This window comes from Bombina bombina, chromosome 7, assembly GCF_027579735.1.
Source record: "Bombina bombina isolate aBomBom1 chromosome 7, aBomBom1.pri, whole genome shotgun sequence".
Taxonomy (NCBI): domain Eukaryota; kingdom Metazoa; phylum Chordata; class Amphibia; order Anura; family Bombinatoridae; genus Bombina; species Bombina bombina.
The window spans coordinates 602,514,591-602,530,419 of NC_069505.1; positions in this window are offsets into that span (position 1 = coordinate 602,514,591).

A 15,829-nucleotide genomic window follows, 5' to 3' on the forward strand; every position below is an offset into this window, starting at 1 on the left:
ACAGCAAGTCATCAGGGGACATAGGGAAGTGACAGCAAATCATCAGAAGACACAGAGAAGTGACAGCAAGTCATCAGGGGACACAGAGAAGTAACAGCAAGTCATCAGGGGACACAGAGAAGTAACAGCAAGTCATCAGGGGACACAGGGAAGAGACATCAAGTCATCAGGAGAAACAGAGAAGAGACAGCAAGATATCAGGGGACACAAAGACGTGATAGCAACTCATCAGGAGACAAAGAGAAGTAACAGCAAGTCATCAGAGGACACAGAGAAGTGACAGCAAGTCATCAGGGGACACAGGGAAGTGACAGCAAATCATCAGGAGACACAGAGAAGTGACAGCAAGTCATCAGGGCACACAGAGAAGTGACAGCAAGCCATCAGGGGACACAGAGAAGAGACAGCAAGTCATCAGGAGACACAGAGAAGAGACAGCAAGTTATCAGGGGACACAAAGAAGTGACAGCAACTCATCAGGAGACACAGAGACATGACAGCAAGTCATCAGGGGACACAGAGAAGTGACAGCAAGTCATCAGGAAACACCGCAATGTGACAGGAAGCCATCAGGAGACAAAGTGAAGTGACAGCAAGTCCTCAGGGGACACAGAGAAGCGACAGCAAGTCATCAGGAAATACTGCAATGTGACAGGAACTCATCAGGAGACAAAGTGAAGTGACAGCAAGTCATCAGTAGACGACACAGAGAAGTGACAGCAAGTCATCAGGAGACAAAGTGAAGTGACAGCAAGTCATCAGGGGACACAGAGAAATGACAGCAAGTCATCAGGGGACACAAGGAAGTGACAGCAAGTCATCAGGGGACACAGAGATGTGACAGCAAGTCATCAGAAGACACAGAGAAGTGACAGCAAGTCATCAGGGGACACAGAGAAGTGACAGCAAGTCATTAGGAGACAAAGTGAAGTGACAGCAAATCATTAGTAGACACAGAGAAATGACAGCAAGTTATCAGGGGACACAGAGAAGTGACAGCAAGTCATCAGGAGACAAAGTGAAGTGACAGCAAATCATTAGTAGACACAGAGAAATGACAGCAAGTCATCAGGGAAACAGAGAAGAGACAGCAAATTATCAGGGGACAAAGGGAAGCAACAGCAAATCATCAGGAGATACAGAGAAGTGACAGCAAGTCATCAGAAGACACAGAGAAGTGACAGCAAGTCATCAGGGGACACAGAGAAGTGACAGCAAGTCATCAGGGGACACAGAGAAATGACAGCAAGTCATCAGAAGACACAGAGAAATGACAGCAAGTCATCAGGGGACACAGAGAAGTGACAGCAAGTCATCAGGGGACACAGAGAAGTGACAGCAAGTCATCAGGGGACACAGAGAAGTAACAGCAAGTCATCAGGGGACACAGAGAAGTGACAGCAAGTCATCAGAAGACACAGAGAAATGACAGCAAGTCATCAGGGGACACAGAGAAGTGACAGCAAGTCATCAGGAGACAAAGTGAAGTGACAGCAAATCATTAGTAGACACAGAGAAGTGACAGCAAGTCATCAGGGAAACAGAGAAGAGACAGCAAATCATCAGGGGACACAGAGAAGTGACAGCAAGTCATCAGGGCACACAGAGAAGTGACAGGAAGTCATCAGAGGACACAGAGACATGACAGCAATTCACCAGGGGACACAGAAACGTGACAGCAATTCATCAGGAGACAAAGTGAAGTGACAGCAAGTCATCAGTAGACACAGAGAAGTGACAGCAAGTCATCAGTAGACACAGAGAAGTGACAGCAAGTCTTCAGGGGACACAGAGAAGTGACAGCAAGTCATCAGTAGACACAGAGAAATGACAGCAAATCATCAGGGGAAACAGAGAAGTGACAGCAAGTCATCAGGGGACACAGGGAAGTGATAGCAAGTCATCAGAAGACACAGAGAAGTGACAGCAAGTTATCAGGGGACACAGAGAAGTGACAGCAATTCACCAGGGGACACAGAAACGTGACAGCAATTCATCAGGAGACAAAGTGAAGTGAAAGCAAGTCATCAGTAGACACAGAGAAGTGACTGCAAGTCATCAGTAGACACAGAGAAGTGACACCAAGTCTTCAGGGGACACAGAGAAGTGACAGCAAGTCATCAGTAGACACAGAGAAATGACAGCAAATCATCAGGGGAAACAGAGAAGTGACAGCAAGTCATCAGGGGACACAGAGATGTGACAGCAAGTCATCAGAAGACACAGAGAAGTGACAGCATTTCATCAGGGGACACAGAGGCGTGACAGCAAGTCATCAGTAGACACAGAGAAATGACAGCAAGTAATCAGGAGACACAGGGAAGTGATAGCAAGGCATCAGTAGACACAGAGACGTGACAGAAATGTCATCAGGGGACACAGAGAAGTGACAGCAAATCATCAGGAGACACAGAGTAGTGACAGCAAGTCTTTAGGGGACACAGAGAAGTGACAGCAAGTCATCAGGGGACACAGAGACATGACAGCAAGTTATCAGGGGACACAGGGAAGTGACATCAAGTCATCAGGGGACACAGATAAGAGACAGCAAGTCATCAGGAGACACAGAGACATGACAGCAAGTCATCAGGGGACACAGAGAAGTGACAGCAAGTCATCAGGGGACACCTAGATGTGACAGCAAGTCATCAGGAGACAAAGTGAAGTGACAGCAAGTCAGCAGTAGACACAGAGAAGTTACAGCAAGTCACCAGGGAAACAGAGAACAGACAGCAAGTTATTAGGGGACACAAAGACGTGACAGCAACTCATTAGGAGACAAAGAGAAGTGAAAGCAATCATCAGAAGACAGAGAAGTGACAGCAAGTAATCAGGAGACAAAGGGAAGTGACAGCAAGTCATCAGGAGACACAGAGACATGACAGCAAGTCTTCAGGGGACACAGATAAGTGACAACAAGTCATCAGGAGACAAAGTGAAGTGATAGCAAGTCATCAGGGGACACAGAGAAGTGACCGCAAGTCATCAGTAGACACAGAGAAATGACAGCAAGTCATCAGGAGACATAGAGAAGTAACAGCAAGTCATCAGTAGACACAGAGACGTGACAGCAAGTCTTCAGGGGACACAGATAAGTGACAACAAGTCATCAGGAGACAAAGTGAAGTGATAGCAAGTCATCAGGGCACATAGAGAAGTGACAGGAAGTCATCAGAGGACACAGAGACGTGACAGCAAGTCACCAGGGGACACAGAAACGTGACAGCAAGTCATCAGGAGACAAAGTGAAGTGACAGCAAGTCATCAGTAGACACAGAGAAGTTACAGCAAGTCATCAGTGGACACAGAGAAGTGACAGCAAGTTATCAGGGCACACAGAGAAGTGACAGCAAGTCATCAGGAGACAAAGTGAAGTGACAGCAAGTCATCAGAAGACACAGAGTTGTGACAGCAAGTCATCAGGGCACACAGAGAAGTGACAGCAAGTCTTCAGGGGACACAGAGAAGTGACAGCAAGTCATCAGGAGACAAAGTGAAGTGACAGCAAGTCATCAGAGGACACAGAGATGTGACAGCAAGTCATCAGGGCACACAGAGAAGTGACAGCAAGTCTTCAGGGGACACAGAGAAGTGACAGCAAGTCATCAGGAGACAAAGTGAAGTGACAGCAAGTCATCAGTAGACACAGAGAAATGACAGCAAATCATCAGGGGAAACAGAGAAATGACAGCAAGTCATCAGGGCACACAGAGAAGTGACAGGAAGTCATCAGAGGACACAGAGACATGACAGCAAGTCACCAGGGGACACAGAAACGTGACAGCAAGTCATCAGGAGACAAAGTGAAGTGACAGCAAGTCATCAGTAGACACAGAGAAATGACAGCAAATCATCAGGGGAAACAAAGAAGTGACAGCAAGTCATCAGGGGACACAGGGAAGTGACAGCAAGTCATCAGAAGACACAGAAGTGACAGCATGTCATCAGGGGACACAGAGGCGTGACAGCAAGTCATCGGGAGACAAAGTGAAGTGACAGCAAGTCATCAATAAACACAGAGAAGTGACAGCAAGTCATCAGTAGACACAGAGAAGTGACAGCAAGTCTTCAGGGGACACAGAGAAGTGACAGCAAGTCATCAGAAGACACAGAGAAGTGACAGCATGTCATCAGGGGACACAGAGGCGTGACAGCAAGTCATCAGTAGACACAGAGACATGACAGTAAGTCATCAGGAGAAACAGAGAAGAGACAGGAAGTTATCAGGGGACACAAAGAAGTGACAGCAAGTAATCAGGAGACACAGGGAAGTGATAGCAAGGCATCAGTAGACACAGAGAAGTGACAGAAATGTCATCAGGGGACACAGAGAAGTGACAGCAAATCATCAGGAGACACAGAGTAGCGACAGCAAGTCTTTAGGGGACACAGAGAAGTGACAGCAAGTCATCAGGGGACACAGAGAAGTGACAGCAAGTCATCAGGAGACACAGAGACATGACAGCAAGTTATCAGGGGACACAGGTAAGTGACATCAAGTCATCAGGGGACACAGATAAGAGACAGCAAGTCATCAGAAGACACAGAGGTGACAGCAAGTCATCAGGGGACACAGAGACGTGACAGCAACTCATCAGTAGACACAGAGACATGACAGCAAGTCATCAGGGGAAACAGAGATAAGACATCAAGTCATCAGGGAAACAGAGAAGAGACAGCAAGTTATTAGGGGACACAAAGACGTGACATTAGGAGACAAAGAGAAGTGAAAGCAATCACCAGAAGACAGAGAAGCGATAGCAAGTAATCAGGAGACACAGGCAAGTGACAGCAAGTCATCAGTAGACACAGAGGTGTGACAGCAAGTCATCAGGGGACACAGGGAAGTGACAGCAAGTCATCAGAAGACACAGAGAAGTGACAGGAAGTCATCAGGGGACACAGAGGAGTAACAGCAAGTCATTAGGGGACACAAAGGTGTGACAGCAAGTCATCAGTAAACACAGAGACATGACAGCAAGTCATCAGGGGAAACAGAGAAGTGACAGCAAATCATCAGGAGACACAGAGTAGTGACAGCAAGTCATCAGGGCACACAGAGAAGTGAGAGCAAGTCATCAGGGCACACAAAAAAGTGACAGCAAGTCATCAGGGGACACAGATAAGAGACAGCAAGTCATCAGGAGACACAGAGACATGACAGCAAGTCATCAGGGGACACAGAGAAGTGACAGCAAGTCATCAGGGGACACCTAGATGTGACAGCAAGTAATCAGGAGACACAAGGAAGTGATAGCAAGGCATCAGTAGACACAGAGAAGTGACAGAAATGTCATCAGGGGACACAGAGAAGTGACAGCAAATCATCAGGAGACACAGAGTAGTGACAGCAAGTCTTTAGGGGACACAGAGACGTGACAGCAAGTCATCAGGGGACACAGAGAAGTGACAGCAAGTCATCAGGAGACACAGAGACATGACAGCAAGTTATCAGGGGACACAGGTAAGTGACATCAAGTCATCAGGGGACACAGATAAGAGACAGCAAGTCATCAGGAGACACAGAGACATGACAGCAAGTCAACAGGGGACACAGGGAAGTGACAGGAATTCATCAGGGGACACAGAGAAGTGACAGCAAGTCATCGGGGACACAGAGACGTGACAGCAACTCATCAGTAGACACAGAGACATGACAGCAAGTCATCAGGGAAACAGAGAAGAGACAGCAAGTTATTAGGGGACACAAAGACGTGACATTAGGAGACAAAGAGAAGTGAAAGCAATCACCAGAAGACAGAGAAGCGATAGCAAGTAATCAGGAGACACAGGCAAGTGACAGCAAGTCATCAGTAGACACAGAGGTGTGACAGCAAGTCATCAGTAGACACAGAGGTGTGACAGCAAGTCATCAGGGGACACAGGGAAGTGATAGCAAGTCATCAGTAGACACAGAGGTGTGACAGCAAGTCATCAGGGGACACAGGGAAGTGATAGCAAGTCATCAGGGGACACAGAGGTGTGACAGCAAGTCATCAGGGGACACAGGGAAGTGACAGCAAGTCATCAGAAGACACAGAGAAGTGACAGGAAGTCATCAGGGGAAACAGAGAAGAGACATCAAGTCATCAGGGGAAACAGAGAAGAGACAGCAAGTTATGAGGGGACACAAAGAAGTGACAGCAACTCATCAGAGGACACAGAGAAGTGACAGCAAGTAATCAGGAGACACAGGGAAGTGATAGCAAGGCATCAGTAGACACAGAGAAGTGACAGAAATGTCATAAGGGGACACAGAGAAGTGACAGCAAAACATCAGGAGACACAGAGTAGTGACAGCAAGTCATCAGGGCACACAGAGAAGTGACAGCAAGTCATCAGGAGACACAGAGTAGTGACAGCAAGTCATCAGGGCACACAGAGAAGTGACAGCAAGTCATCAGGGCACACAAAAAAGTGACAGCAAGTCATCAGGGGACACAGATAAGAGACAGCAAGTCATCAGGAGACACAGAGACATGACAGCAAGTCATCAGGGGACACAGAGAAGTGACAGCAAGTCATCAGGGGACACCAAGATGTGATAGCAAGTCATCAGGAGACAAAGTGAAGTGACAGCAAGTCAGCAGTAGACACAGAGAAGTGACAGCAAGTCATCAGGGAAACAGAGAAGAGACAGCAAGTTATTAGGGGACACAAAGACGTGACAGCAACTCATTAGGAGACAAAGAGAAGTGAAAGCAATCATCAGAAGACAGAGAAGTGATAGCAAGTAATCAGGAGACACAGGGAAGTGACAGCAAGTCATCAGAAGACAGAGAAGTGATAGCAAGTAATCAGGAGACACAGGGAAGTAACAGCAAGTCATCAGTAGACACAGAGATGTGAAAGCAAGTCATCAGGGGACACAGAGAAGTGACAGCAAGTCATCAGGGGACACAGGGAAGTGATAGCAAGTCATCAGAAGACACAGAGAAGTGACAGCAAGTCATCAGGGGACACAGAGGTGTGACAGCAAGTCATCAGTAGACACAGAGACATGACAGCAAGTCATCAGGGGAAACAGAGAAGAGACAGCAAGTTATCAGAGGACACAAAAACGTGACAGCAACTCATCAGGAGACAAAGAGAAGTGACAGCAAGTAATCAGGAGACATAGGGAAGTGATAGCAAGGCATCAGTAGACACAGAGAAGTGACAGAAATGTCATCAGGGGACACAGAGAAGTGACAGCAAATCATCAGGAGACACAGAGAAGTGACAGCAAGTCATCAGGGCACACAGAGAAGTGACAGAAAGTCATCAGGGGACACAGAGAAGAGACAGCAAGTCATTAGGAGACACAGAGACATGACAGCAAGTCATCAGGGGACACAGAGAAGTGACAGGAAGTCATCAGGGAACACAGAGATGTGACAGCAAGTCATCAGGGGACACAGAAAAGTGACAGCAAGTCATCAGGAGACAAAGTGAAGTGACAGCAAGTCATCAGTAGACACAGAGAAGTGACAGCAAGTCATCAGGAGACATAGAGAAGTAACAGCAAGTCATCAGTAGACACAGAGAAGTGACAGCAAGTCTTCAGGGGACACAGATAAGTGACAACAAGTCATCAGGAGACAAAGTGAAGTGACAGCAAGTCGTCAGGGCACACAGAGAAGTGACAGGAAGTCATCAGAGGACACAGAGACGTGACAGCAAGTCACCAGGGGACACAGAAACGTGACAGCAAGTCATCAGGAGACAAAGTGAAGTGACAGCAAGTCATCAGTAGACACAGAGAAATGACAGCAAATCATCAGGGGAAACAGAGAAGTGACAGCAAGTCATCAGGGGACACAGGGAAGTGACAGCAAGTCATCAGAAGACACAGAGAAGTGACAGCAAGTCATCAGGGGACACAGAGGCGTGACAGCAAGTCATCAGTAGACACAGAGAAGTGACAGCAAGTCATCAGTAGACACAGAGACATGACAGTAAGTCATCAGGGGAAACAGAGAAAAGACAGCAAGTTATCAGGGGACACAAAGAAAGGACAGCAACTCATCAGGAGACAAAGAGAAGGACACAGAGAAGTGACAGAAAGTAATCAGGAGACACAGGGAAGTGATAGCAAGGCATCAGTAGACAGAGAGAAGTGACAGAAATGTCATCAGGGGACACAGAGAAGTGACAGCAAGTCTTTAGGGGACACAGAGAAGTGACAGCAAGTCATCAGGGGACACAGAGAAGTGACAGCAAGTCATCAGGGGACACAGAGAAGTGACAGCAAGTCATCAGGAGACATAGAGACATGACAGCAAGTCATCAGGGGACACAGAGAAGTGACAGCAAGTCATCAGGAGACACAGAGACATGACAGGAAGTCATCAGGGGACACAGAGACGTGACAGCAAGTCATCAGTAGACACAGAGACATGACAGCAAGTCATCAGGGAAACAGAGAAGAGACAGCAAGTTATTAGGGGACACAAAGACGTGACATTAGGAGACAACACAGAGACATGACAGCAAGTTATCAGGGGACACAGGGAAGTGACATCAAGTCATCAGGGGACACAGATAAGAGACAGCAAGTCATCAGGAGACACAGAGAAATGACAGCAAGTCAACAGGGGACACAGGGAAGTGACATCAAGTCATCAGGGGACACAGAGAAGTGACAGCAAATCATCAGGAGACACAGAGAAGTGACAGCAAGTCATCAGGGGACACAGGGAAGAGACATCAAGTCATCAGAGGAAACAGAGAAGAGACAGGAAGTTATCAGGGGACACAAAGAAGTGACAGCAACTCATCAGGAGACAAAGAGAAGTAAAAGCAATAATCAGAAGACACAGAGAAGTGACAGCAAGTAATCAGGAGACACAGGGAAGTGATAGCAAGGCATCAGTAGACACAGAGAAGTGACAGAAATGTCATCAGGGGGCACAGAGAAGTGACAGCAAATCATCAGGAGACACAGAGAAGTGACAGCAAGTCATCAGGGGACACAGAGAAGTGACAGCAAGTCATCAGAAGACACAAAGAAGTGACAGAAAGTAATCAGGAGACACAGGGAAGTGACAGCGCGTCATCAAGGGACACAGAGACGTGACAACAAGTTATCAGTAGACACAGAGAAATGACAGCAAGTCATCAGGGGAAACCGAGAATGGACAGTAAGTCATCAGGGGACACAGGAAAGTGACAGCAAGGGGCATATTTATCAAGCTCCGTATGGAGCTTGATGCCCCGTGTTTCTGGCGAGCCTGCAGGCTCACCAGACACAGCAGTTATGAAGCAGCGGTCACAAAGACATCGCCGGAAATCAACCCGATCGAGTACGATCGGGTTGATTGACACCCCCTGCTGGCGGCGGATTGGCCGCGAGTCAGCAGGGGGCGGCGTTGCACCAGCAGCTCACAAGAGAAGTGACAGCAAGTCATCAGGAGACACAGAGAAGTAACAGCAAGCCATTAGGTGACACAGAGAAGTGACAGCAATTCATCAGTAGACACAGAGGTGACAGCAAGTAATCAGGGGACACAGAGAAGTGGCAGCAATTCATCAGGAGACACAGAGACATGACAGCAAGTCATCAGGGGACACATAGAAGTGACAGCAAGTCATCAGGTGACACAGAGACATGACAGCAAGTAATCAGGGGACACAGAGAAGTGGCAGCAATTCATCAGGAGACACAGAGACATGACAGCAAGTAATCAGGGGACACAGAGAAGTGACAGCAAGTAATCAGGGGACACAGAGAAGTGACAGCAAGTCATCAGGGGACACATAGAAGTGACAGCAAGTCATCAGGGGACACAGAGACATGACAGCAAGTAATCAGGGGACACAGAGAAGTGACAGCAATTCATCAGGAGACACAGAGACTTGACAGCAAGTCATTAGGGGACACAGAGACATGACAGCAAGTAATCAGGGGACACAGAGACATGACAGCAAGTAATCAGGGGACACAGAGAAGTGACAGCAAGTAATCAGGGGACACAGAGAAGTGACAGCAAGTAATCAGGGGACACAGAGAAGTGACAGCAAGTCATCAGGGGACACATAGAAGTGACAGCAAGTCATCAGGGGACACATAGAAGTGACAGCAATTCATCAGGAGACACAGAGACTTGACAGCAAGTCATCAGGGGTGTCAGTATTTATGATAAGAACCTTCAGTAGTGCTCTCCAAATAATATATCAGTCTATCTCAGGGTTATAATACAATACCTTTAATAATTATCCTTAAAAATAGAAACCCTTAACTAACATGCATCTACTAGAAGAAATAGAGAATAGTAACCAAGCGCTAAGATAATCCCTAACCGGTACACACAGAGGGCCTAACCAACCCCCAAAGAAAATGGAAGCAATAAGAATAGTGAGTGCAGCGCCAAAGGAGGCCAAGGGATAAATATAAACACCAAGAGGAGTCTATTTAAATGAGATTTAATGTAAACAGTGGGAAATCTAAACAGATAAAATTAGATAGAGGTAACCAAGGGAATAATTGAATTGCAAGGGAAATGATAACTAAATAAAAACTGGCAATAGCAGCATGCAATACAAGTCAGTAGAAGACAATAAAAGTCAGTAGAAGACAATAAAAGTCAGTAGAAGACAATAAAAGTCAGTAGAAGACAATAAAAATAGCTAAACATAAATTCATGGATCCATGAGTAGCAAAATGAAAGTGTTGTGGAGTGAGTGAGTGCAATGTGCAAAGTGGGAATCAACCAAAATGAACAATAATGCAAACAGCAATATAATAGAAGTAATCAAAAAGGCTCATCAAAGTGTGCCCGTGGCACTGCAGTGCAAAAAAATATAATAAAAAATATAGCACAAAAAGGTGAAAAAATGTGAAAAAATATATAGAAATGTCAATGAAAAAACAGTGGAAGGATAATCCAAAAAATGATATTTGAAAAATTGTTCAACAAATGTTAATAAAGAACAAAAAATATACAAATGTGTGCTAGGTAATCCAAATGAGAAAATGAAGTCACAAAAAAAGAAAGTCACATAAAAAAACTTCAATCCTGGTGAGGGGAATCCTCAAGTGATTCCTGACGACAGTCAGCTGCTCCTATAATGTCCTTGTTCGTGCCTGTAAAGAGTTTACAACATAGCGTAACAAAGTCTAAAAACAAAAAATGCTTTAAAATAATGCTTACCAATGGGTCTACGCGTTTCGGTCCTCAGTGGACCTTTATCAAGACTGATACACTGGTAAGCTAAAATGGCTTTAAATAGCATTATCACTTAAGTGACTGGATGTGATAAAAAAAACAACAGAGAGGACCTCACCCACCTCTTCAACTTATGAATATACCCCTGCCAACATAATTATGCCCATATATGACATTCTCTCTTTAGTCTCTCCACCCAACGGACTCGTTCCTAGTGTCTAGTTTCCAATCTCCACGTAGGGCCTTATCCAAGTTCTATATGTAAGACCTATATCAACCCATATTAAACTATCCCTTTAGAGTTCCGATCTAAAGGTTGACACAGAACATTTGTTATATTATCCCCTCATCTTAAATCAGAGACTTTGTACATCCTAAAAGGGCAGCACACTCTTATGGACCCTCTATACATCGAGTAGTTATGGCATTATGGCCCGCAGCCTACCGCCTTTATCCACTCCAGTAGTTCATCCATTTCTGCTCATATTAACTTTTACCATCCTTTCTAAATGTGGTTTTATATGATCACCTATCTCCCTATTTATTAAATGTGGTTTATATGATCACTATTTGTTTATTAATATTCCATCCCAATAGCCCATATGGAGCCTGAGAATATATACTAATCTCTAATGGGGGATTTCCTATATCTATTAAGGCCATGGGCTTAAGTGACCAATTCATTATGTTTCTATATATTGAAGACTCATCTCTTTAGTTTGAAATATAGTCATTTACATATTTATCATGCTCAACTATTGTACAAGATAATGTTAATTTGTTCTGCTATCGTTCACATCGTCCACATTATTCTCTAGTTCTCCACCCATCTATAATTAGGGTGGTTATTATTGGGGTTTTAGGACCAGTATCTTTCCCCCTTTTTTCCCCCTTTTCTATTATACATCAATCACTTACTGTGATGTTGGTTGAGACTTATTCTCTCTTTCTAAGCTCTGAAGTTCATATAATTACATTTAGGGGCATACACCAATTTGATATAATGGAGACTCTACTAAGAATCTCCATATTATCATCGTTTAGGCTATTTAGAGGTGTTTCATATTAGCAAATCTGAGAGCCATTTTTCCTGTTTTTATAAACATCCAACTCCTCATCAACACCTGGGTATTGCTTGGATCACGATCTTTTAGCAGTCAAAACTGTTATATATTATCACTGATGCCATTTACAAATGCCATTGTATGATTGAAATTCCATATGGTTTTCTTATTTATGCTACTGGTCTGCATAGTGACGTCTTTATGCCACTATGCTCTGAACATTGGGGGCTCTGCTCCGTGCTAAAGGAGTCAAAGCCTTCACACTTTTATATCGTATTTGCAAGATCAACCACACTTATATAAATATAAATATATACACTAAATAAGGTGCAACAAGTATGCCTAAACCTATTTTGGATAAGGCATGTCTCATACTGTCTCTTTCTTTTTTAAACCACTTCTTAAATCATTTATTAAATTTTGTATGTCATCCTAGTTTTACTTCTCTATATTTTAACACATGATACCCAATTAGGATGGCCATCCCTCACACACCTCTTTTTAACCACCAATAAGATTGCCGACATTGGGCCGTGACGTCACGACCAATCAAATGGTCGGAATATCGGTAGGACAATAAAATAAAAATAAAAATATTAAATATATCCTTATCACGAATCGTTTTATAGAGATTGTCCTACTAAATATCGTACCCTTTTCTAGACAATGTTAGGCATATATGTAGATGATAATATAGATGTTTATCAACCACACTTAAGATTGCTAGATCCGTGAACCGGATGTTACGTGAAGTCCCTGAGCACTGTGATATATTGATTCTAATACAGAACAATAAACCAATAGAAGCGATTCTCATCTCCAAATGCCGAATAAACATATACTAACAATAGGATGTTGATATTGAATTGTGATGTCACGACCAATCAAATGTTCAGCAGATCGCCAATCAAAGGTTTAACAGATCGCCGTTATATACTCAAGTCCTATTCAGCATCCAGTATCACTATATATATAAACCCATTAATTATTTATCCCAAAGTTGAGGCAGATACCCTGATAAAGATCACCAACAAATACAATGTTATTTGGTCGGTTCCGTGAACCGGAAGTGAAGTTCTGTCCCTGGCACACTGAGTCTAACACATAGACATATATTTTAGTAGCGATCTCCACCCGTACACATCTAACCTAAGTATAGTAGCAAATTATGTGAATTAGATCAACATAAGAGAAAACAGGATAGTTTCAAATATAAAAATATATATACACTTTTACTACTATTACGAAACCGGAAGTTGGATTTTTTTTATCACATCCGGTCACTTAAGTGATAATGCTATTTAAAGCCATTTTAGCTTACCAGTGTATCAGTCTTGATAAAGGTCCACTGAGGACCGAAACGCGTAGACCCATTGGTAAGCATTATTTTAAAGCATTTTTTGTTTTTAGACTTTGTTACGCTATGTTGTAAACTCTTTACAGGCACGAACAAGGACATTATAGGAGCAGCTGACTGTCGTCAGGAATCACTTGAGGATTCCCCTCACCAGGATTGAAGGTTTTTTATGTGACTTTATTTTTTTGTGACTTCATTTTCTCATTTGGATTACCTAGCACACATTTGTATATTTTTTGTTCTTTATTAACATTTGTTGAACAATTTTTCAAATATCATTTTTTGGATTATCCTTTCACTGTTTTTTCATTGACATTTATATATATTTTTTCACCTTTTTGTGCTATATTTTTTATTATATTTTTTTGCACTGCAGTGCCACGGGCACACTTTGATGAGCCTTTTTGATTACTTCTATTATATTGCTGTTTGCATTATTGTTCATTTTGGTTGATTCCCACTTTGCACATTGCACTCACTCACTCCACAACACTTTCATTTTGCTACTCATGGATCCATGAATTTATTGTTAGCTATTTTTATTGTCTTCTACTGACTTTTATTGTCTTCTACTGACTTGTATTGCATGCTGCTTTTGCCAGTTTTTATTGTCTATATTTAGCATCTACATGGATATAGGGATTTAGTTATCATTTCCCTTGCAATTCAATTATTCCCTTGGTTACCTCTATCTAATTTTATCTGTTTAGATTTCCCACTGTTTACATTAAATCTCATTTAAATAGACTCCTCTTGGTGTTTATATTTATCCCTTGACCTCCTTTTGCGCTGCACTCACTATTCTTAATGCATCTACTAGAAACCATACAATTAATATAAATACCTGAATTCTTTTTATTTAGTTAATATCTATGAACATATTGAAATATATTTATAATACCAGAACATGAAACAATATTATTTGCGTTTAAAACTATTAAGATACGCTATACTTCTTACAAAGCTCAGAAAAGTTTACCTTTAAAAACCAGCCTTTCATTCAGAGCTGCATTTAAAATATTACAATGAGACTTAAAGTAGCAGCTACAAACATTCAGCAATATGATTTACCGTGCTAATTTAAACAATAGTACAATATACACTTCTATTAAAACATCAGAAATTGTATATATTATTTATGCAAAAAAAAAAAAATTCTGAATTATAACTATATATTTTTACAGATAAAACAATTTAGCAGCAAGGATTAGTTTAACCATATACAGGCTGAAAATAAGCTAAAATATAAACTGCTTTTTAACTCTATTAAATACAAATTGACTGTTCTCACCAGTAACCCTTGTTTCAAATGTAAAAGAAGTTTGGAACAATTATACATCACCAAATTGAACCAATTCGTAGCGGTCTTTAGGTCATCTCATTCGAAGGCAAGTTATTGCATATATCAAGGTAAAGTTATCAGCTCCTTGCTTAGTGAAATGTGCCCAAGGGTGGCAGCCAAAATCAGATCACTAGCCTCAGCAAGTTTTTGAATAACTGCCATAATTTCTTGCATGAACCCCTCATAATATCAATCATAGATGAGGCAATATTATATCACCTCTCTGATCATTTTGATATCAAATATCACGTGCCCCAAGCATCATGCCATATTAAAGCAATTTAATACTGTCAACTATTCTGAAATTAATGGCATTTATATACAAATAACAGCCTATTTTGAATTCAGTATTGTATTGTATTCCAACATGAATATGCCATATTTCCCGTTTCTAATGGATCTTGGAAGCATGAATCCTTTCTATGCAGATCTGAAATAAAAATAAGTGTCATTAATTATTTCTTTCCAGGTCCACAAATATATATTCCACAAATATCTATTCATATTCTTAAAAACACAGAGGTTGAGATATTTTATGCTTTCAATATATATAAATATATACACATTCACTTCTATGCAGTATCTTATATTTATCTTTTTTTTTTTTTTCTTTTTAGCTCCATCTGGAAAACAGGAAAGCACGTTATATATATATATATATATATATATATATATATATATATATGTTATTCAAATATGGGATTATTACCAATTTCATTCAATCTTTTACTTTCCATATATATATATTAATGTGTTTATATTTAATATCACTTAAATATACTCATATCCATTAAAATATATATTTTCTGATAATGCTGAAGTGTATTCTACTTGCATATAATATAGTTGTTTGAAACATGTAAGTCATGTGCTTTCACTGTGTGTTATCCTCCCCCAGACGCACGTCTACATTTTGTAT